Consider the following 24,533-nt stretch of genomic DNA (forward strand, 5'->3'; position numbering starts at 1 on the left):
AAGTTTAATGGAAAAAAAAAATGTGGATGTTGTCTTAGCTCTGGCTGCATTAACAAAATACCATAGACTGGGTGGCTTAAACCATAGAGATTTATTTTCTCACAGGTCTGGAGGATGGAAGTCCAAGATCAAGTTGCCAGTTGATTCAGTTTTTGGTAAGGGCTCTTTTCCTGGCTTGTAGATGGCCGCCTTCTTGCTGTGTCCTCACATGGCCTTTCCTTGGTGTCTGCGGATTAGAGAGAGAGAACTCCCTCTTCTTTTTCATATAAAGCCACCAATCCTATCAAATTAGGGCCACACCCTTAAGACCTCATTTAGCCTTAATTACCTCCTAAAATCCCTATCTCCAAACACAATCACATTGAGGGTTAGCTGTCAACATATGAGTTTTGGGGGAATGTAGTAGATGTTTATAGTGAGAGATCATCTACTTCAAGTGGTCAACTCTTATAAGAGGTAGGATTTGTTCACTGTGCTTGTGCTAACCTTCTGATTATGACCTCCCTTATCTTTTTCTTGAGGGCACTTGTTAAATTCTTTTATTAAGTAGACCCAAATGTGACTAAACAAAATAGTTAGGATCAGAGCTGGGGCGAAGTTAAATGGATTCTGTGACAATATTCTCCCCTGTCTTGAGATTTCTTTTTATTAATTTAATTTTTTAATCTTTTATTTTTAACGTCTTTATTGGAGTATAATTGCTTTACAATGCTGTGTTAGTTTCTGCTGTATAACAAAGTGAATCAGCTATACATATACATATATCCCCATATCTCCTCCCTCTTGCTTCTCCCTCCCACCCTCCCTTTCCCACCCATCTAGATGGACACAATGCACTGAGCTGATCTCCCTGTGCTATGCAGCTGCTTCCCACTAGCTATCTATTTTACATTTGGTAGTGTATATATGTCCATACCACTCTCTCACTTCATCCCAGCTTACACTTCCCCTTTGCCGTGTCCTCAAGTCCATTCTCTATGTCTGCATCTTTATTCCTGTTTTGCCCGTAGGTTCTTCAGAACCATTTTTTTCCCCTTAGATTCCATATATATGTGTTAGCATACGGTATTCATTTTTCTCTTTCTGACTTACTTCACTCTGTATGACAGTCTCTAGGTCCATCCACCTCATTACAAATAACTCAATTTCGTTTCTTTTTGTGGCTGAGTATATATGTGCCACATCTTCTTTATCCATTCATCTTTCAGTGGACATTTAGGTTGATTCCATGACCTGGCTATTGTAAACAAAGCTGTAATGAACACTGTGGTACATGACTCTTCTTGTTTTTTGAATTTTTTTATTTCCTTTTTTTTTTACAGCAGGTTCTTTTTAGTTATCAATTTTATACATATTAGTGTATATATGTCAATCCCAATCTCCCAATTCATCACAGCACCACCAACCCCCGCCACTTTCCCCCCTTGATGTCCATAAGTTTGTTCTGTACATCTGTGTCTCAATTTCTGCCCTTCAAACCGGTTCATCTGTACCATTTTTCTAGGTTCCACATATATGCATTAATATATGATATTTGTTTTTCTCTTTCTGACTTACTTCACTCGGTAAGACAGTCTCTAGGTCCATCCACCTCACTACAAATAACTCAATTTCGTTTATTTTTATGGCTGAGTGATATTCCATTGTATATATGTGCTACATCTTCTTTATCCATTCATGTATCGATGGACATTTAGGTTGATTCCATGACCTGGCTATTGTAAATAGTGCTTCAATGACCACTGGGGTGCATGTGTCTTTTTGAATTATGGTTTTCTCTGGGGGTATATGCCCAGTAGTTGGATTGCTGGGGATTCTATTTTTAGTTTTTTAAGGAACCTCCATACTGTTCTCCATAGTGGCTGTATCAATTTACATTCCCACCAACAGTGCAAGAGGGTTCCCTTTTCTCCACACCCTCTCCAGCATTTATTGTTCATAGAATTTTTGATGCTGGCCACTCTGACCGTTATGAGGTGATACCTCATTGGAGTTTTGATTTGCTTTTCTCTACTAATTAGTGATGTTGAGCAGCTTTTAATGTGTCTCATGGCCATCTGCATGTCTTCTTTGGAGAAATGTCTATTTAAGTCTTCTACCCATTTTTTGATTGGGTTTCTTTTTTTTTTTTTTTTAATATTGAGCTGCATGAGCTATCTATATATTTTGGAGATTAATCCTTTGTCCATTGATTCGTTTGCAAATATTTTCTCCCATTTTGAGGGTTGTCTTTTTGTCTTGTTTATAGTTTCCTTTGCTGTGCAAAAGCTTTTAAGTTTCATTAGGTCCCATTTGTTTATTTTTGTTTTTATTTCCATTTCTCTAGGAGGTGGATCAAAAAAGATCCTGCTGTAATTTATGTCAAAGAGTGTTCTTCCTATGTTTTCCTCTAAGAGTTTTATAGGGTCTGGTCTTACATTTTGGTCTTTAATCCATTTTGAGTTTATTTTTGTGTATGGTGTTAGGGAGTGTTCTAATATCATTCTTTTACATGTCGCTGTCCAGTTTTCCCAGCAACACTTATTGAAGAGAGTGTCTTTTCTCCATTGTATATCCTTGCCTCCTTTGTCATACATTAGTTGACCATAGGTGTGTGGGTTTATCTCTGGGCTTTCTATCCTGTTCCATTGATCTATATTTCTGTTTTGGGGCCAGTACCTTACTGTCTTGATTACTGTAGCTTTATAGTATAGTCCAAAGTCCAGGAGCCTGATTCCTCCAGCTGCATTTTTCTTTCCAAAGATTGCTTTGGCTATTCAGGGTCTTTTGTGTTTCCATACAAATTGTAAAATTTTATGTTCTAGTGCTGTGAAAAATGCCATTGGTAGCTTGATAGGGATTACATTGAATCTGTAGATTGCTTTGGGTAGTATAGTCATTTTCACAATGTTGATTCTTCCAATCCAAGAACATGGTATATCTCTTGGTCTGTTTGTATCATCTATAATTTCTTTCATCAGTATCTTATAGTTTTCTGCATACAGGTCTTTTGTCTCCTTAGGTAGGTTTATTCCTAGGTATTTTTTTTCTTTTTGTTGCAATAGTAAATGGGAGTGTTTCCATAATTTCTCTTTCAGATTTTTCAAGATTAGTGTATAGGAATGCAAGGGATTTCTGTGCATTAATTTTGTGTCCTGCTACTTTGCCAAATTCACTGATTAGCTCTAGTACATTTCTTGTAGTGTCCTTAGTATACTCTATGTATAGTAGCATGTCATCTGCAAACAGTGACAGCTTTACTTCTTCTTTTCTGATTTGGATTCCAGTTCTTTCTTTTTCTTCTCTGATTGCTGTGGCTAAAACTTCCAAAACTATGTTGAATAATAGTGGTGAGAGTGGACAACCTTGTCTTGTTCCTGATCTTAGTGGAAATGGTTTCAGTTTTACACCATTGAGAATGATGGTGAGAACGATGATGTTTGTGGGTTTGACATATATGGCATTTATTATGTTGAGGTAATTACCCTCTTTGCCTTCTTTCTGGAGGGTTTTTATCATAAATGGGTGTTAAATTTTGTCAAAAGATTTTTGTGCATCTATTGAGATGATCATATGGTTTATCCCCTTCGTTTGTTAATATGGTATGTCACATTGATTGATTTGCATATATTGAAGAATTCTTGCATTCCTGGGATAAACCCCACTTGATCATGGTGTACGATCCTTTTAATGTGCTGTTGGATTCTGTTTGCTAGTATTTGTTGAGGATTTTTGCATCTCGGTTCATCAGTGATATTGGCCTGTAGTTTTTTTCTTTGTGACATTTTTGTCTGACTTTGGTATCAGGGTGATGGTGGCCTCGTAGAATGAGTTTGGGAGTGTTCCTCCTCTGCTATAGTTTGGAAGAGTTTGAGAAGGATAGGTGTTAGCTCTTCTCTAAATATTTGATAGAAATCACCTGTGAAGTCATCTGGTCCTGGGCTTTTGTTTGTTGGAAGATTTTAAATCACAGTTTCAATTTCAATGCTTGTGATTGGTCTGTTTATATTTTCTATTTCTTCCTGGTTCAGTCTTGGAAGTTTGTGCTTTTCTAAGAATTTGTCCATTTCTTCCAGGTTGTCCATTTTATTGGCATATAATTGCTTGTAGTAATCTCTCATGATCCTTTGTATTTCTGTAGTGTCAGTTGTTATTTCTCCTTTTTCATTTCTAATTCTGTTGATTTGAGTCTTCTCCCTTTTTTTCTTGATGACTCTGGCTAATGGTTTATCAATTTTGTTTATCTTCCCAAAGAACCAGCTTTTAGTTTTATTGATCTTTGCTATCTTTTCCTTGATTTCTTTTTCACTTACTTCTGATCTCTGATCTGATCTTTATGATTTCTTTCTTTCTGCTAAATTTGGGGTTTTTTTGTTCTTCTTTTTCTAATTGCTTTAATGTAAGGTTACATTTTTATTTGAGATGCTTCTTGTGTCTTGAGTTAGGATTGTATTGCTATAAACTTCCATCTTAAAACCACTTTTGCAGCATCCCATAGGTTTTGGGTCATTGTGTTTGTCATTTGTTTCTAGGTATTTTTTGATTTCCTCTTTGATTTCTTCAGTGAAGTCTTGGTTGTTTCATAGTGTATTGTTTAGCCTCGTGTGTTTGTATTTTCTACAGATTTTTTTCCTGTAATTGATAGCTAGTTTCATAATGTTGTGGTTGGAAAAGATATTTGATACGATTTCAATTTTCTTAAATTTAAAGGCTTGATTTGTACCCCAAGATATGATCTATCCTGGAGAATGTTCCACGAGCACTTGAGAAGAAAGTGTAATCTGCTGATTTTAGATGGAATGTCCTATAAATGTCAATTAAGTCCACCTTGTTTAATGTATCATTTAAAGCTCGTGTTTCCTCATTTATTTTCATTTTGGATGATCTGTCCATTGGTGAAAGTGGGGTGTTAAAGTCCCCTACTATTATTGTTTTACTGTTGATTTCCCCTTTTATGGCTGTTAGCATTTGCCTTATGTGAGATCTTTCACCATTTGATACTACATGGGGCCGGGAGGTCTCTGGTGGACCAATGTCCTGATCTTGGCTCTCCCCCTTCAGAGGCTCAGGGCTGACACCGGCTGGAGCACCAAGACCCTGTCCACCACTTGGCTCAGAAGAAAAGGGAGAAAAAAAAAAAAACGAAAGAAAGAAAAAAATAATAAAATAAAGTGCTTAAAATAAAAATTAAAAAAATATTATTAAAAATATTTTAAGTAAAAAAAAAATGAAAGAAAGAAGAGAACAACCAAACCAAAAAACAAATCCACCAATGTAAGAAGTGCTGAAAACTATACAAGAAAACAAAAAAATATACAGACAGAACCCTAGGACAAATGGTAAAACCAAACCTGTACAGACAATATCACACAAAGAAGCATACACATGCACACTCAAAAAAAGAGAAAAAGGAAAAAATATATATTAAAAAAAAAGGAGGGGCTTCCCTGGTGGTGCAGTGGTTGAGAATCTGCCTGCCAATGCAGGGGACACGGGTTTGAGCCCTGTTTTGGGAAGATCCCACATGCCGCGGAGCAGTTGGGCCCGTGAGCCTCAACTGCTGAGCCTGTGCATCTGGAGCCTGTGCTCTGCAACAAGAGAGACTGCAATAGTGAGAGGCCTGTGCACCGCGATGAGGAGTGGCCCCCACTCGCCGCAGCTAGAGAAATCCCTCGCACAGAAACGAAGACCCAACACAGCCAAAAATAAATAAATAAAGTTATTTAAAAAAAAAAAGGAAGAGAGCAACCAAATCAGTAAACAAATCTACCAAAGATAATAAGCTCTAAATACTAAACTAAAATAAACATAAAACCAGAACCAAATTAGATGCAGAAAGCAAACCCCAAGTGTACAGTCACTTCCAAAATCCACCGCCTCAATTGTTTGATGATTTTTTATATATTCAGGTATTCCAGAGATGCAGGGTACATCAAGTTGACTGTGGAGATTTAATCCACTGCTTCGTATGCTGTTGGGAGACATTTCCCTTTCTCTTCCTTGTTCACACAGCTCCTGGGGTTCAGGTTTGCATTTGGCCCCAAATTTAAATTTTGGCCTCTGCTTGTAGGTTGCCTAAGGGCGTCTGTTGCCTGCCCAGACAGAAGGGGGTTAAAGGAGCGGCTAATTTGGAAGCTCTGTGTCACTCATGCCGGTGGGAGGGAGGAGTATGGAATGCAGGGTGAGCCTACGGCTGCAGAGGCCAGTATGATGTTGCAACAGCCTGTGGTGTGCCGTGTGTTCTCCTGGGGAAGTTGTCCCTGGATCACGTGACCCTGGCAGTGGTGGGCTGCACAGGCTCCCAGGAGGAGAGGTGTGGATAGTGACCTGTGCTTGCCCACAGGCTTCTTGGTGACTTCAGGAGCAGCCTTAGCATCCATGCCAGTCCCTGATGTCCTTGCTGATAGCCGAGGCTCACACCTGTTTCTGGAGCTTGTTTAGGCAGTGCTCTGAATCCCCTCTCCTGCACACCCCAAAAGAATGGTCTCTTGCCTCTTAGGTAGTTGCAGACTTTTTCGCGACTCCCTCCCAGCTAGCTGTGGTACACTAGCCCCCTTCAGGCTGTGTTCACACAGCCAACCCCAGTCCTCTCCCTGGGATCTGACCTCCGTAGCCGAGCCTCCGCTCCCAGCCCCCACCCGACCCAGCGGGTGAGCAAACAAGCCTCTCAGGCTGGTGAGTGCTGGTCAGCACCGATCCTTGTGCGGGAATCTCTCCACTCTGCCCTCTGCACCCCTGTTGCTGTGCTCTCCTCCATGGCTCCAAAGATTCCCCCCATCACCCCCATGTCTCTACCAGTGAAGGGGCTTCCTAGTGTGTGGAAACTTTTCCTCCTTCACAGCTCCCTCCCACTGGTGCAGGTCCCATCCCTATTCTTTTGTCTCTGTTTTTTTCTTTTTTCTTTTGCCCTACCCAGGTATGTGGGGAGTTTCTTGCCTTTTGGGAGGTCTGAGGTCTTCTGCCAGCGTTCAGTAGGTGTTCTGTAGGAGTTGTTCCACATTTAGATGTTTTCTTTTTTTTTTTTGCGATACGCGAGCCTCTCACTGTTGTGGCCTCTCCCGTTGCGGAGCACAGGCTCCGGATGTGCAGGCTCAGTGGCCATGGCTCACAGGCCCAACCGCTCCACGGCATGTGGGATCTTCCTGGACCGGGGCACGAACCCGTGTCCCCTGCATCGGCAGGCGGACTCTCAACCACTGCGCCACCAGGGAAGCCCTAGATGTATTTTTGATGTATTTTGGGGGAGGAAGGTGATCTGCACGTTTTACTCCTTGCCGTCTTGAAGGTCCCCTCTCCCTTGTCTTTTAATATTTAACTAAACTAAAGCAGTTCATAAGAATTATATATCTCCTCATTATGTTCTAAAATTATTAAAATGCCTCATTCAAATATGGCATTTCTTACAAAAATTCTTATGCCAGCAAAATAAATGAATCTAGCAGACTTGTTTTAAATCAAAATGCAAAAATCTCATTCTTTTAGGTTAAGTGTTCCTATGTGGCTGAAGAGTTTTTAATCATGAATGAGTGTTGTATCACAGCTTTGTTTTTTTTCCTGCATCTTTTGAGGTAATCAAATATGACTTTTCTTTTTTCATCTCTTAATGTTGTGGATCTCAGTGACAATGTCAAACTTTTCTTGCATTCCTTGGATACACTAAACTTGGTAAAGATGTTTTAGAAATTAATTGTTGGATTTAGTTACTACTATTTAGATTATTTTTGTCTTAATGTTCATTACTGAGTTTGACTTATTGTTTTTCCTTTCCTGTATTGTTCTTGAGAATAAAGGATATTCTAATATCTAAAAAGAAGACTAATCTTTTTCTTTCTCTCTCTCCCTGTCTTCCACTGTCTCTCTGTTTCTGTTTCTCTCTCTCTACCTCTTTAACACACACACACACACACACACACACACACACAGTCTGTTTTATGAACTTGTCCGTAAAACTTTGGGTCTGGTGAGATGTTTTTATTATACACACGCACACACACACACACATACATATAAATGACATTAAGTTTTCCATTTTAACCACTTTTAAGTGTACAATTCAGTGGCATCAGTTACATTCACAATGTTGTGCAACTATCATCACTATCTATTTCAAAAACTTCTTCATTACCCCAAATAGAAACTCTTTACTCTTTAAACAGTAAATCTCCATTTCTCCCTTCCCCTAGCTCCTGGTAGCCTCTAATCTATTTTCTGTCTCTATGCATTTGCCCATTCTAAATATTTCATCTAAGTGGAATCATACAATACTTGTCCTTTTGTGTTTGACTTTTCATTATCATAACATTTTCAAGGTTCATCCGTGTTGTAGCATGTATCAGTACATCATTCCTTTTTAAGGATGAATAATAATCCATTGTATGCATATGCTACATTTTTCTTATCCATTCATCTGCAGATGGACACTTGGTTGTTTCCACCTTTTGGCTGGTATGAATAATGTTGCAATGAAAGTCACATACAAGTATCTGTTTGAGTCCCCATTTTCAATTCTTTTGAGTATCTATATATCTATATCTATATCTATATCTATCTATCTATCTATCTATCTATCTATCTATACACACCTAGGAGTGGATTGTTGGGTCACATAGTAATCCTATATTTAACTTTTTGAGGAGATGCCAAACTCTTTTCCAAAGAAGCTGAACCATTTTACATTCCCATTAGTCATGGACAAGGGTTCTAATTTTTGGATATCCTCACCACCACTTGTTATTTTCCATTTTTTGATGATAGCCATCTTAGTAGGTGTAAAGTGGTATCTAAATGTGGTTTTACAGTAAGTCCCATATATACGAACAATTTCCATTCTGAGAGTACGTTCTTAAGTCCAGTTTGTTCACAAGTCCAACAAAGTTAGCCTAGGTACCCAACTAACACAGTTGGCTGTATAGTACTGTACTGTAATAAGTTTATAATACTTTTCACACAAATAATACATAAAAAACAAACACAAAAAATAAAGCATTTTTAATCTTACAGTACAGTACCTTGAAAAGTACAGTAGTACAGTATAACAGCTGGCATACAGGGGCTGGCATTGAGTAAACAGGCAAGAAGAGTTACTGACTGGAGGAGGGAGAGGAGGTGGTAGATGGTAGAGCTGAAGGACCTTCAGCAATAGGAGACAGAGGGCAAGCTGCAATTTCATTCATGCCTGATGTTGATGGTACAGGTTCTGGTTCCTTGCTGGAACCAGATGCACATTCGCATCTTTCAAAGTTCACAACTTGAAGGTTTGTACGTTGGGGACTTAGTGTAATTGGTATTTCCCTATGAGTAGTGATGCTGAGTACCGTAATTCATTGTATTTATTGGCCATTTGTACATCTTCTTTGAAGAATGGTGGGTGTGTGTATTGGTGGGGGGATGGTTGTAGTTAGATTTTTGACCACTAATTTAATTACTTTAATGCTTATAATCCTGTTCAAGTTCTACATTTCTTCTTGTCTTAGTATATTATATATTTTATGAACTTGTCCTTGTTCTTTGTTTTTAAATTAATTGGCATAAGTTTTTCAAAATATTCCTTATTAATTTTAAACTCTAATATACAAGTAGTTATATTCCTTTTATTATTCCTAAAAATAAACATCCTGTGACCTATCGTGATATGTCCTATAGTGGTTTTAAAATTAAACCTCCAAATTCATTGATATTCCTTCCATCAAGATGTGGTGTCTATGTTCCCTCCCCTTACAACTGCATGGACCAGTAGAATATGGTGGAAGTGCTGCTGGCTTGTTGGCTGACTTCTGAGGCTGAGTCATAAAAGATGATGTGGTTTCTATGTTGTTTGCTAGAACTTTTGTGCTTAGAATCTTGAAGAAATTTGACTACTCTGAGGCTACCATGCTGTGAGAGACCCAGGCCACCTGTAAAGGTCATGTGTACACACTCTGTTTGGCAGGCTTAGACTGAGTTATCCAACCAAGTTTCCAGATGTGCACCTGAACAAGGCTTTGGATGATCCCAGCCCCTAAACACTGAGTTACTTCCCAGAGTTCAAGTTTGGTTAGCTGAGACCCCAGACTTTATGGAGTAGAGATTAGTTGACCAACTCTGCTCTGTTCACATTCCTGACTCACAGAATCCATGCACATAATAAAATTATTCTTTTAAGTCACTGTATTTTGGGGGTCATTTTTTACACAGCAATAATAACGGTAGCAGTCACATCTTTAAATAAGTAAATAAATAGATGAAGGAATGAATGAATTGATAAATGAAATAAAGTCATTATTTTTTTACGTGGGACTCCAAGGCACATAATTTTTACAATGTATACCTAAAAAAATAGACAAATGTATTCAACGACTTCAAGGGTAATGTCACTAAAACATGATGCATTTGAAGCCTCTTTGGGAGGTTAGAACACTAGAATAAACATGGAAAAATTAAAGCACCTGAGATGAAAGTATTATGCTGTATAAGAAAGCAAATAGAGAAAATCTGCAATGGTGCATTATTTATTTATTTATTTATTTATTTTTGGCTGCTTTGGGTCTTCGCTGCTGTGCATGGGCTCTCTCCAACTGCGGCGAGCAGGGGCCACCCTTTGCTGTGGTGTGCGGGCTTCTCCTGCAGTGGCCTCTCCCGTTGCAGAGCACAGGCTCCAGGCATGCGGGCTTCAGCAGTTGCAGCATGCGGGCTCAGTAGTTGTGGCTCACAGGCTCTAGAGTGCAGGCTCAGTAGTTGTGGCTCACAGGCCTAGTTGCTCCGTGGCATGTGGGATCCTCCCAGACCAGGACTCGAACCCGTGTCCCCTGCATTGGCAGGCAGGCTCTCAATCACTGTGCCACCAGGGAAGCCCTGGTGCATTATTACATCAATAAATGGCTAAAATATGCTTTTTATACCTGGACATGTGGAACACAATTTCAGCTTTAGATGAATGTGTCATTCCTACTCGGCTCTTGGAATTTAACAATATTTTTGATTGTAGCTGATTTATTCTCCATGAAAGAAAAATGTTTCACAAGAGAAAACGCATCACTAAAATAAGGCTCAACTTGGAAGCTGAAGAATCACCTTTGAATCATAAATTTTATAAAACTGTGTTCTTCAACATTTGATTTACATTTTCCAATTTATTAAATTATATACATCTCCTCCTGAAATAAAACTTGAACTCCAGTAAATTCAAACCTCCTGTTTCTATAGTAAATGGAGAGAAACACATTGACTCAGATGTATCGGTTGTGTAGCCTATTTTAATTTTATAGATATTAAAGCATTTAATTTTCTTCCTTCAGGGCTATGATCTTCAACCTGTTTTGAATTGAAACACTTTCTTCTCATTTGCTTCAGTTCACACCATTTTCACCTCGTAAGAGAGCTGTATGAGCTACTGAGAATAAAATGATGTAGGATTCTTTTTTTTTTTTTTTTGCGGTACGTGGGCCTCTTACTGTTATGGCCTCTCCCGTTGCGGAGCACAGGCTCCGGACGCGCAGGCTCAGTGGCCATAGCTCACGGGCCCAGCCACTCCGCAGCATGTGGGATCCTCCGGGACTGGGGCATGAACCCGTGTCCCCTGCATTGGCAGGCGGACTCTCAACCACTGCGCCACCAGGGAAGCCCAGGATTCATTTTATTTAGAGACTCATGTCATAATTTGAAATGACTGGAGAAGCTCTTACATAGGGAAAACTGCTGCTCTAGTATGAGTAGTGAATTCTCATATTTTTCTCATTGAAAAGTTACTTTCCTAGAATTTTTACATTCTATTCTCTCTAGCTACTTCCCTTAAGTGCATCTCACTGGTATGACTTGCGTCAGCAGCTTAGGGTAACAGTTATCTTCATGACAATCTCATTCTCTAATTAGTTGCTTGAAAATGCCTGCTTTTATTAACAGGACATCCTTGAAGCCCCATTTTCACTTGGAGTTGTTCATAAATCTTGAGGGGCTTACTCGATTCAAATGGTAGTCCTATGTCCAGATGCCAGAGGAGGGAGAACAGAGGCATCTAGCTAGCTGGTTACCGTGGGAAATGGCTCCCAGGAAGTCTGAGCATTTTTGCCCTTGGCTGCATTGATGTGTCTGAGGGTCCAAACACCCTACCCAGATTCCTCACATTTGATTTTTCAAGGTTACCTTCTTCTGTTCATAACGGTGCTTCTCAATCAGTGTTGACTTTGCCATCCCAGGGGACATTTGGCAAAGTTTGGGGGTATTTTTGGTTGTCACAACTTGGGGGAAGATGTTGCTGGCATCTAGTGAGTAGAGGCCAGGGATGCTGCTAAACATCCTACAATGCACAGGACAGCCCTCTCCCCCACCTCCCCAGTGGAAAAATGATCTGGCACAAAATCTTAATAGTACTAAGGCTGAGGAACACTGGTTTCTCCAATATGATTTACACCAATATCATCCAGCCTCTGGAGAGGTTTTAGCCCTCAATCACAGCTATGCCTAAATCAGCAAACACCCCTTCCTCGTCCTTCCGCCTCCCCTCCCACCACTCCTGGCCTTCTGATTTCTGATTGGAACCCCCATCACCAATCCAGTCAACACCCCCCTCTACTCCTGTTGCATTCCGCCCCATGGTGCTAAGTATCCCTTCAGGCTAATCCACTCAATTAGGACCATCAAGTTTATCAGAGAGGTTTTAATGCTGTTGAAATTCAGCAGGAAAGAGGTCAGCATCTAAATCTCTTTTGTCTTTTCTCCACACCTTCTCAAGCATTTATTGTTTATAGATTTTTTGATGATGGCCATTCTGACTGGTGTGAGGTGATACCTCATTGTACTTTTGATTTGCATTTCTCTAGTGATTAGTGATGTTGAGCATCCTTTCATGTGTTTGTTGGCAATCTGTAGATCTTCTTTGGAGAAATATCTATTTAGGTACAATGGAATATTACTCAGCCATAAAAAGAAACGAAATTGAGTTATTTGTAGTGAGGTGGATGGACCTAGAGACTGTCATACAGAGTGAAGATATACGGAATCTAAAAACAAAAAAAGGTTCTGAAGAACCTCGGGGCAGGACAGGAATAAAGATGCAGATGTAGAGAATGGACTTGAGGACACGGGGTGGGGGAAGGGTAAAATGGGATGAAGTGAGAGAGTGGCATGGACTTATATATACTAACAAATGTAAAATAGATAGCTAGTGGGAAGCATCCACATAGCACTGGGAGATCAGCTTGGTGCTTTGTGACCATCTAGAGGGGTGGGATAGGGAGGGAGGGAGGGAGACACAAGAGGGAGGAGCTATGGGGATATATGTATAGCTGATTCACTTTGTTATAAAGCAGAAACTAACACAACATTGTAAAGCAATTATACTCCAATAAAGATGTTAAATAAATAAAATAAAAAATAAATCTCTTTTGTCCCCAGGACATTTTGTAGATTTATTTGCTGATGTCAAGGACTGCAAGGGGCACTTGGAAAGGGCAGCATCTGTCATGTCACAGAAAATCCTGTGATATCTCCCTTTCCCAGGGCAGTGGGTGTCCCCTTGTCTTACGTTTGCATAATCAAGAAGAGGTGCTCAAGTGACACTTCACTGAAACAAGATCTTATCCAAGGAGACTTGCTGGGCTCACTAGATAGAGGAGCAACTGACAGTATCTCTTGATAAAAAAATATTATATTTGGCTTCACTCTGCACTGATCCACCTGTTATTTTCTCATGTCCTGTGATGCCACAAATTGTACTGCATTTCCTTCAGATGCACCGAATGCTAAAGATACTTGGGAAATAGGCAGTTTGCCAGACTCAATTTAGGAATGATCTCTCTACTGATTCCAGGTCACAATTATCTTGTCTCTGCAGCCACAGGTCTCTATAGAGGCAATTATGCTTTGTCTCCTGATGCAGAATTGTCAGGAATCTGGTAGGGGATTTGGGTCCTTATATTGGTCAGATGATATTTGGGTATAGAGAGTGCCTAGGAGCATCTATACTCGCTTCCTGATTTCTGCCAAATTGGGAAGCTGTATTTCTTACATCCTTAGATGGACCAGGGTATATATAGAACTTTCTGGGACTTGCCTCTGTTTTACATCACTGTTGATATTTTGGAAATGCATGGGAGGTTCCAAAACACTGTCTAGCAAATACATTTCTGGAGTAAAAGCCATCTGTAAATTGGTAGCTGCCTGTGTTTTTACAATGTGAGAGATGGAATTTGGAGCAGAGGGAAAAGGGACCCTGTCATCACGCACCTTTCTGCTCTCTTGGGCTTGGACTCTGAGGGTCTTTGACACACTTGAGGAGTTTCCTGGGGTAGTAGGGAAATTTGGACACTGCCATATGCTGTCTATCCAGAGCTAGACAGGGAAGAAATCCTATAGGAATCTGGCCAACCTCATGAGGGTGGCCTGTAGGTCTTAAGTGTCATCATGTCTAGTTGCTATCTTTTAATAACTTATAATTCCTCCCCCTTTTCTCTGAGACTTCAGTAAAATCTTGTAATTGTTCCAACATGGTCTCATCTGTGCTGTGGGGAATTACAGAAAGGACTTATATCCATCCTTGGGATGGAAGTGTAAGGAGAAGAAGAATAATTTCTGGAGCCAGTATGATGGTATCAGTAGAGATGCTAAATCCTCAAAAGCCAAGTGAATTCTGGGAATAATAGTTGGGGGAAAGGAGACATGAGTTTTGCCCCTTACCATATGAAGGTTCTCTCCCTTCACCACCAAACTGGGTCTGCCATTTGCTAATTGGAAAACGAAGCAAGAGGCTTTTGGTTTTAGTTGATGTCTAATTTCAAGTTCAAATTTATCTGTCCAACTATCTACCCATCCATCTGACATTTATTAAATATGTGCCGTGTGGCAAGTATGGTGAAAAGTACTAGAGAGTCAAAGATAATTAAGAAAAAATTCTTACCTTTTAACTGTTTACCATCTAGCGGGAGGTTGAAATCTCTATCCACACTTATCCAATCAGGTTTGTGGCAAGTCACAGAAGGGTTGTCTGAAATTGGAATTTGTCATTGTTATCCTATTTGTTTATTTTATTTAGTTTATATTTTATTGATGTATAGTTGATTTACAATGATTCAGGTGTACAGCAAAGTGATTTAGTTATATATATGTGTGTGTATATATATATATATTCTTTTTCAGATTATTTTCCATTACAGGTTATTACAAGATGTTGAATATAGTTCCCTGTGCTATCCAATAGGTCCTTGTTGTTAATCTATTTTATATATAGTAGTGTGTATCTTTTAATCCCAAATTCCTAATTTATCTCTCCCCCACCGTTTCCCTTTGGTAACCATAAGTTTGTTTTCTATGTCAGTGAGTCTATTCCTGTTTTGTAAGTAAGTTCATTTGTATCATGTTGTTAGATTCCACATATAAGAGATATCATATGGTGTTTGTCTTTCTCTGCATGTATCTTTTTGAACTAGAGTTTTCATCCTTTCTGGATATATGCCCAGGAGTGGGATTGCTGGATCATATGGTAACTCTATTTTTAGTTTTTTAGGAACTCTGCTTATTAATTGTAGTATATATGGAAGGGTAGCTTTTAAATACGTGCTGGGCAATGGGAGGAGATGAACAGAATGAAAGACAGAAGATCTTGGCTCCAGTCCTGTCTTAGCGACCACTGACAAGTTCCTCGTATTTTATGGATCTCTGTTTCCTCTTCTGTATCATGAAGTGGGCAGAGAAAGATGAACTCTAAAGCCTCTCCAAGCTCACTCTTGGATTTTCTCAGAAAATCTGTTCTCTAGCAGAGGAATTACCGTTGCTGGCCACTGGAGGTCAGTCCCTTAAAAGTAAGCTGGCTACATTCCATTCTCCTGCCATCAAAGTCAGCCTTGAATCAAAAGCAAAATTACTATTTTTTCCCTTTGTTTTGGGAAGGAAGAAACATTCCCAAAGAAACAGTTTTACTTTTCACATATTAGAGCCTCCGTCTTGACATCCTTAAACTCCTGTGCTAAACGCTGACTGCAGAGTTTACTGACAATCCTAGTGTGAGAGATGGAATGAGCAGAAGATACAGCCCTACTTATTGAAGCATTTATGGTTTCTGTACAGACCTAAATGCCGTGATGTGTAACAGGACGAAAGAGAAATGGAAAATGACTGTTCTGTAGATCAATTCCCTCTGCATATCCACTGGCGGCCTTGCTCTTATCCATTCACTGAGAATTAAAGGGGAAATAGGTTTTCAGATCAGCTCGTCTGATAGGAAATAGGTTTTCAGCTCATAGAAGCACGGGGAAGGCATCATTTTTCTCCCTCTCCCTGAGTTCCTGCCACCTTGAAAAATAGGAACTTTGAGTCTCTTACTGGCTTGAAATTGCCAATCTCTATCTTTCAATGACCCTTTCCAATGGTGGGAGGGAGGAGGAGTAATTTCTCTGTCTGGTGAGATGGCAAGAGTCTAGAAACCACTGGTCTTTATGTCACTCTTGGGAGTGGGCTGTGTGTAAAGGGCCACTTGCAGGTCTGGCCAATCTGGAGTTCTTTGAAATTGACTTAGGGTGAGGCAGACCTTGGTCCTTTCTGAGGACCAGAGAAGTTTCTGATCTGCAGGGTAAATGCTCCCCAAGGTCTGGACCTAGAGACAAACCATTGGGAAGTTTTTTTCAGCCTCATATCCAAGTTGCATTCTCTGATTTTGTGCTACAGGTAGGAAAGCCAGTGTTTGGTTCCATTTTTGACTTACGAGTATATTTCTCAATTGGCTTTAGTGCTGTCTGAGAAGGGAAGCTGGATAACATGGAAGCATCTCTCAAATCCTATCAATGGAGGTGGGTTCATATTGTCCCCTCATGCTTATTACCGCAATCTTGTTTGTGACCTGATTAGGGTGGGGTTTAAGCAAGAGTAGGGCTCAGGGTTGTCTTTGGGGACACAGGACTGGGGAAAGAAGACAAATATGGCCCTCCACTGATCATCACTGTATACAGCTGAAATCAAACTGAAATGAATATAAAGGACAAATTGTAGAAAAGAAGTTATTAAAATACAACTTGAAGAGTATGTCGGAGGAAGATATTTCTTAGGCTTCATCCAAGTCATGGTAGTGGTGCAAAAAGAATTGGTATTAAAAGCCAGGCCTTGGGCTTCCCTGGAGGCGCAGTGGTTAAGAATCCGCCTGCCAGTGCAGGGGACACAGGTTCGAGCTCTGGTCCGGGAAGATACCACATGCTGTGGAGCAACTAAGTCCATGTGCTACAACTACTGAGCCTGTGCTCTAGAGTCCACGAGCCACAACTACTGAAGCCCACGTGCCTAGAGCCCGTGCTCTCATTCCACTGCAATGACAAGCCTGCGCACCAAAACGAAGAGTAACCCCTGCTCGCCACAGCTAGAGAAAAGCCCACGTGCAGCAGCAGCGAAGACCCAATGCAGCCAAAAAAAAAAAAAAAAAGAAAAAGCCAGGCCTTGTCTGGCACCAGCTGGTGGTTCTTTGTCTTGTTTAATGCTCCGTTTTACCCTTCTCCAATCATATTAACTCTTTCATTGGCATAAGGAGGCAAACAAATGAGGATCCACAACAATGGCCCCAATAATAACCATTACATTCATTTATATAGAACTTTCTATAATTCATTCATTCGCTCATTTATCCCTTAAATATGTCTTGAGCATCTACTATGTGCCAGGCACTGTTTCCTGTCACTCATAAAGCTGACATTGATTTGAGAGTTGACAGAGTGCTACAGTAGGTGATGTCAGTGCCTCTCCTCTACTTCTTAGACATTAACCAGTTCAGGGTGCACTGGAAGATATCCATCTGTCTTATCTTCCTCTCTGTGCCTGACGCCTTTTTCCAGAACCTTGGAAATCCACTGTGCTGGAACACCAGTGTATGCCCAAAGTGCTGGGAAAATAACATCCCCAGGAGTAGTCCTCCACCAAGGACCATTGAGAGTTGGTCTTTAAATAGTTCAGCTTCCTCACTTTTGGGGTTAGCTCATTCTGGGGGGTATGTTTTCTCCCATTTCCCTTAACTTCCCTCTGGGATAGGCTTCAGTCAGCTACTGTGGTAGTTGCTTAGTAACAGATGTTTGAGTTGTCTTCCTTTCCTTCGATCACTTCCTCACTCCTTTTTTGGTGTTTCCAGCACCTCCCAAATAAACTACTTACACTCAGGTCCCTGCCTCAGGGTCTGCTTTTGGAAGAAACCAGATAAAACGTCACTTTTGACATACATGGTCACCTTTGGTCCTTGAAAAGACCCTATGAAGTTATGAACATCATGGTGCCTGCCCTTCAGACCCTTTTGAAAAGAAAGAGAGAAAACAAACAAACAAAACAACAACCCACTAACTTCTTCTGCTGATGGGCTTTGCCCAGGCAACCATGTTTTATATAGGTACTTAGAGTCCTAGCTGATTGGACCAATGGAGGGCTCTGACTCAGCATGCAGCCAGTCTTTAGACTGACCCCTTGGCAAACAGGGACCAGCTAAGACGTGAGACCCTCCCTCTGGGACATCTGAACTGGGAAATGGGAAGAGAATCAGGCAGAGATTGGGCAAATGGAGCTGAAGCAAAAAAGATTTCTTGACCTTGCGCTGGACCATGAGAGGCTAGGAGAGGTGGAAATGATGAGAAAGCAGAATCCATGAAGTAGAAAAGATACACAGAGGTGAGGAAGCCAGGGGGTAGTATGAGAAGCCCACGGGTGCAGAAGGAAACAGACATGAAGAGGAGTGGAATCAAGGTCAACGTTGAGGGCAGGAATCAGGACCTGCCTCGTCCTCCACTGAGGTCCTTGAGGACAGTTCCTGCAAGGTCTGGTCAAAGCAGGACTGCATGACCATTTCTCCTGCTCTGAATTAAAAAAAAAAAAAATCTACTTCAGAAGGCAGTCATGTTCTGCTTTTAACTGAGGTGTGAAACTTTTAACTGAGGTGTGATCTTGCCTTTTAGGGTTGAATTTGGAACACAAAGTATTCCAAACTTTCATTGGAGCTGGCTCATTTAATTCAAGGAAGATAAGTAGATTTATTCTCAAGGGTGTAGTCTTTTCAATGGATGGTGGCCCCCTGGAGACTTTGCTGAGAAGAATTTTGAGGCTGCATCTGGGCATAGTGGGGAGGAATGCTGTGATCGATTGGCAATGTCTGCTGTGAATTCAGAGAAAGGAAGGCAGCTGCTTATTTTCCACTACAGATGTAATATGGAAACAGAATTACAGGATTTAGGTGACTTGTCCAAAAGTCACACAAAGCTGGTTACTGGAATTGCCAGGACTAGATCTTCTGTCTTCTGACTTTCCATCAAGCTTTTCTTATGTCTTTCTGATTTCTCAGTTTTTAAAATTTAATTTAATTGTTTATACAGCAGGTTCTTATTAGTTATCTATTTTATACCTATTAGTGTATATATGTCAATCCCAATCTCCCAATTCATTCCCCCGCCCTCCTGCCCAGCTTTCCCCCCTTGGTGTCCATATATTGGTTCTCTACATCTGTGTCTCTATTTCTGCCTTGCAAACTGGTTGATTTGTACCATTTTTCTAGATTCTACATATATGCGTTAATATACAATATTTGTTTTTCGCTTTCTGACTTATTTCACTCTGTATGACAGTCTCTAGGTCCATCCACGTCTCTACAAATGACCCAGTTACGATCCTTTTTATGGCTGAGGAATATTCCATTGTATATATGTACACCACTTCTTTATCCATTCATCTGTCAACGGGCATTTAGTTTGCTTCCATGACCTGGCTATTGTAAATAGTGCTGCAGTGAACATTGGGGTGCATGTGTCTTTTTGAATTATGGTTTTCTCTGGGTATATGCCCAGTAGTGGGATTGCTGGTCATATGGTAGTTCTATTTTTAGTTTTTTAAGGCACCTCCATACTGTTCTCCATAGTGGCTGTATCAATTTACATTCCCACCAACAGTGCAAGAGGGTTTCCTTTTCTCCACACCCCCTCCAGCATTTGTTGTCTGTAGATTTTCTGATGACACCCATTCTAACAGGTGTGAGGTGATAACTCATTGTAGCTTTGATTTGCATTTCTCTACTAATTAGTGATGTTGAGCAGCTTTTCATGTGCCCCTTGGCCATCTGTATGTCTTCTTTGGAGAAATGTCTAAGTCTTTTGCCCATTTTTTGATTGGGTTACTTGTTTTTTTTAATATTGAGCTGCATGAGCTGTCTATATATTTTGGAGATTAATCCTTTGTCTGTTGATTCATTTGCAAATATTTTCTCCATTCTGAGGGTTGTCTTTTCGTCTTATTTATAGTTTCCTTTGCTATGCAAAAGCTTTTAAGTTTCAGTAGGTCCCATTTGTTTATTTTTGTTTTTATTTCCATTACTCTAGGAGGTGGGTCAAAAAACATCTTGCTGGGGTTCCCTGGTGGCACAGTGGTTGAGAATCTGCCTGCTAATGCAGGGGACATGGGATATGGTTGGTTGGCCTGAGGCGACTCGGCACTGGAGCCTTCCCAGCTCTTTGGTGGGGCTAATGGTGGACTCTGGGAGGGCTCACACCAAGAAGTACTTCCCAGAACATTTGCTGACAGTGTCTTTGTTCCCGTGGTGAGCCACAGCCACCCTCCGCCTCTGCAGGAGACCCTCCAACACTAGCAAGTAGGACTGTTTCAGTCTCCTATGGTGTCACTGCTCATCCCCCCTGGGTCCTGATGTGCACACTACTTTGTGTGTGCCCTCCAAGAGTAGAATCTCTGTTTCCCCCAGACCTGTTGAAGTCCTGTAAGCAAATCCTGCTAGCCTTCAAAGTCTGATTCTCTGGGAATTCCTCCTCCTCTTGCCGGACTTCCAGGTTGGGAAGCCTGAGATGAGGCTCAGAACCTTCACTCCAGTGGGTGGACTTCTGTGGTATAATTGTGCTCCACTTTGTGAGTCACCCACCCAGCAGTTATTGGATTTGTCTTTATCTTGATTGTGCCCCTCGTATCTTCTCCTTGTGGCTTCTCCTTTGTCTTTGGATGTGGGGAAATTTTTGGTGAGTTCCAGTGTCTTCCTGTTGATGATTGTTCAGCAGTTAGTTGTGATTTCAGTGGTCTTGTAAGAGGGAGTGAGCACACGTCCTTCTACTCTGCCATCTTGAACCAATCCTCTCTTTCTGATTCAGTTAAATCTGGCTGTTTGACACTGTTTTGGGAAGCTAAGGATCCCTTCTCATAAGAAAAGCTGCTTCTTATAGGAGAAATTAATGCATAGCTCTTCTGAAGGTCACATGGAATCATATCATGCCTTTGCAGGAGAATTCTGGGGGGGGTGTAGAGTTACCAGATTTAACAATACAAGACACCTGGTTAAATGTTTCGGACATCCTTATACTAAATAATTAGTTGTTGTGCTATGTGAAATTCAATTTGATTTGACATCCTGAATTTAATCTGAATTTTGTGCCTAGGAGGAGTCACGTGGATAAGAACTTTTTGTGTGTGTGCCTATCTTTATATATCGATGTGTATCTATCCTGAGTTCTGACGATCTTGCCTACCAGCCATCTGATTATTTTTTAGCCAATAATCTGACCACTGGAAAATTTCAGGCAGCTGTACTTTAATTTTAGTTCTGAATACAGTAGGTTCTCAGTATCCACATGGGGTTGTTTCCAGGTCCCCCGCGGATACCAAAATCCCTGGATGCTCCAGTCCCTTCCAGTCAGCTTGCAGTATTCTTGGAAGCAGAATGGGGATGCCGAGGGATGACTGCACAGTAAGACCTGGGTGTTTTCTGTAGAAAATCCCCGCAACTCCCTGTCATTGTTTCAGGGTAATTTCAATAATAACAGGGACACACTGCAGTGCAAAGAATGTTATCTGAAGTTGTGGTAGGGAGAAATTATAGAGACAGCTTTTTCCTATTATTTCAGCCAAGGCAACATCTCACAAGCAATCTTGGAAAAGATAGCACTGTAATTTAAGAGCATCTCTGCAACCTCTTAGAATTTATGATTTTTCTACTTTCAATATTTTCAGATCATTTCTTGGAATTCTGACCAGGTTGAGCAAGGCTTTGCTTCAATAAATCCTGCAACCTCCGTGATGGCACTGGAGCAAAGCCACAATTCAGTCTTCTTCATAGGGCTTTTCATAAACATCTTTGCTATCCAAGAAATGCATCGGTTCTAAATGACTTCATACTGTGGTTAACCCATTGAGTTTATGGTTCCTGACTCAATAAAAACTCAATAAAGTGCTGTCAATTCAAGTCTTATTTCCTTCCCTGTTCATGTTAGGGTGGGATAATTTAAAATATATAGAAACTAGGGTTATTTTGTTTTATTCTTGCTTTGAAGAATCCTCTGGAATATACTTGCAAATGTGCCACCAGAAAACTTCAAGAATGATGTTGGTGCATACTTCAACCTACAGTGTTGTGGTTGTTTTCTTCTCTTAGACTTTTTTTTTTCTGTTACCCTTTGGGAGTGTAATAATATACAACTACCCTGAATACCCAAGAGCTTATATAAAAAAGTTTTATGTAAAATATGTTTATTATAAAAATTGAAATTCAAGATGTAGAAATTTAAAAGCCTCTATCAATAACTAATTTTTATCCAGACTTCCTCTATACACACATGCAAAGATATTTTTAAAATGAGATAATCACTGAGAATGTTTTTAGTAATCTACTTTGTTTTTTTAATATTTCATAAACATCTTATTGTGCCAATGCATTTCCATCCTCATCACTTCTAATGACACTGTATATATTCTATTGGATGAATGTACCACAGCTCATTTAAACATTATTCTCTTAACAGACACTTAGGCTATTTCCCAGTTTTCTATATTATGAACTTTGTTGCAAGGATTTTCTTGTAATTAAATCTTTGCACACATTATTAATTATTTTCTTGGAATACATTCTTAGAAGTTGGAGACTTTGTGATTTTTGTATCCTAGACAAAACGAAAAAGAAATATGTTGGCTATAGTGAAAGGGATTTGGGTGAGGGTAGAGTTTCTGACTACTTCTCGTGTGCTTTCAGGACAGTGTACAGTTCAACTAGGGGTTCTCAGAAGGGAACAAATATCTTACCTGAAATGGTGAACAGCCATGTGGTTATGTCTGTAAAAAAAAAAAAAAAGTCATTTGGAAAATGGTTGTTGGCAAACAGATAGATTGTGGGGACTGAGTAGATTCTGCCACCATGAACATGTTGAACAGCAGTTCTCAGCTGGGGAGTTTTGACCCCAGGGGACATATGGCAATGTCTGGAGATATTGTTGATTGTCATCACTGGAGGGGGTTGCTCTTGGCACCTCCAGCGTAGAGGCCAGGGCTGCTGCTACACATCCTAGAATGCTCAGGACAGACCCACAGAACAAAGAATCATCTGTCCCCAAGTGTCAGTATGGCTGAGGTTGGGAAACCCTGATGTACAGCAGAAAGAAAAGGCGTGTCAATGTCACTGTGTCTCTTGGAAACCATGACACAGCATTTAAGCAATCCTCATGGCAAATTTTTTTTTTTTAAATATCTTCTCCAAAGGACTCTTCAGTTACCCAGTGTATTTGGCACATCTTAAACTTGATCTACAACCATATTGAGGGACACATGAGGCCTGTGAAAAGGGTTGTCCTGCTTGCTCCTGGCTTCTGTTTGGATTAATCTTGACAAGAACGTGTGTGTGTGTGTGTGTGTGTGTGTGTGTGTGTGTGTGTGTGTGTGTGTTTACTATAGAGACTGTCTTGCAAAGAAAACTGAGGCATTCAGGCTGCCCGATTTTTCTAAGCATGTGATATAATGATGATGCTAAAAGATTGCCTGGGCTCTCCTTGGCAGAACTAAACCAGACCCACGGACCCAGCACCAATCTCTTAGGGCCAGTCTTTGTCCCTTTTGCAGAGCAAGGGAAGTTGGTGCAGTTTTGGCTTCTTAAAAGTTGCCTCGTCTAGCCACACTGAATATCTTGGTTGTGCTTGAGCATGTCCTGATAGTGACGAGCTTAGTTCCCAGCTGAAGTAGGAGGGAAAGGATATTTACCAGCATCAAAGTAAGAGGATTGAGGAAGGAAGCTTTTCCCTCATAGTGCAATGATCTATCTATGAAACAGTGTCTCAATGAAGTGGTGTTTAGAGGTGGGGAGTGAGGTGTGTGTGCTAATGACAGAGCATGGGGGTTGGAGGTGAGTAGGCAGGACTTCGAACCCCATGTGTATTAAGGCTTGACTCTGGTCTCCTTGCTCAATGGCTCTGAGCCTTGCTTTTCTCATTTCTAATGGGGAAGGGGGAGCAGTTAACTCATGATGAGCTGGAAAGCTATTTGGTAGAATCTTGAACCCTTGAATGCACAACCAGCTGCCTGTGGCCTTTGCAAGTTTAGGAGAGGGATTTACGGAGGGGACACTTCATCAACATCTCTTCAGCACTGCCAGGTCTTGGCCCCAAACTCCAGTGTAATTTTCTTGTAAGTTGAGCTGGACCCCTCTGAGACTGGAGGGCTCCTTGTGCATGAACTAACAGTCAGCCCTAAGCAGCACTAGAAGGTTTCCCTTCTGCCCTTAACAAGATGGGGAACCAGTTCTATTGCACCCCATCTATGGAGTTTTGGAGAGAATCTAGAGAGGGAAGGGATTAAAAAAATTTTTTTTATTGGAGTAT

At 40.6% G+C, this 24,533-nt stretch overlaps 2 long non-coding RNA genes across 3 annotated transcripts in view; one reads left to right on the plus strand and one right to left on the minus strand.

Moving 5' to 3' along the window:
• The window catches only part of LOC132426069 (uncharacterized), a 181,007-nt gene that overhangs the window by 146,135 nt on the left and 10,339 nt on the right, over window positions 1–24,533 (plus strand). The window lies entirely within an intron of this gene.
• Window positions 103–23,001, minus strand: LOC138414086 (uncharacterized). Its single transcript, XR_011246488.1, has 3 exons — window positions 22,969–23,001; window positions 14,849–14,935; window positions 103–226 (listed from the first exon to the last, which is right to left on the minus strand). It is a non-coding gene; the product is annotated as an uncharacterized lncRNA (long non-coding RNA).

This window comes from Delphinus delphis, chromosome 5 (assembly GCF_949987515.2).
Source record: "Delphinus delphis chromosome 5, mDelDel1.2, whole genome shotgun sequence".
NCBI classification, from domain to species: Eukaryota; Metazoa; Chordata; class Mammalia; order Artiodactyla; family Delphinidae; genus Delphinus; species Delphinus delphis.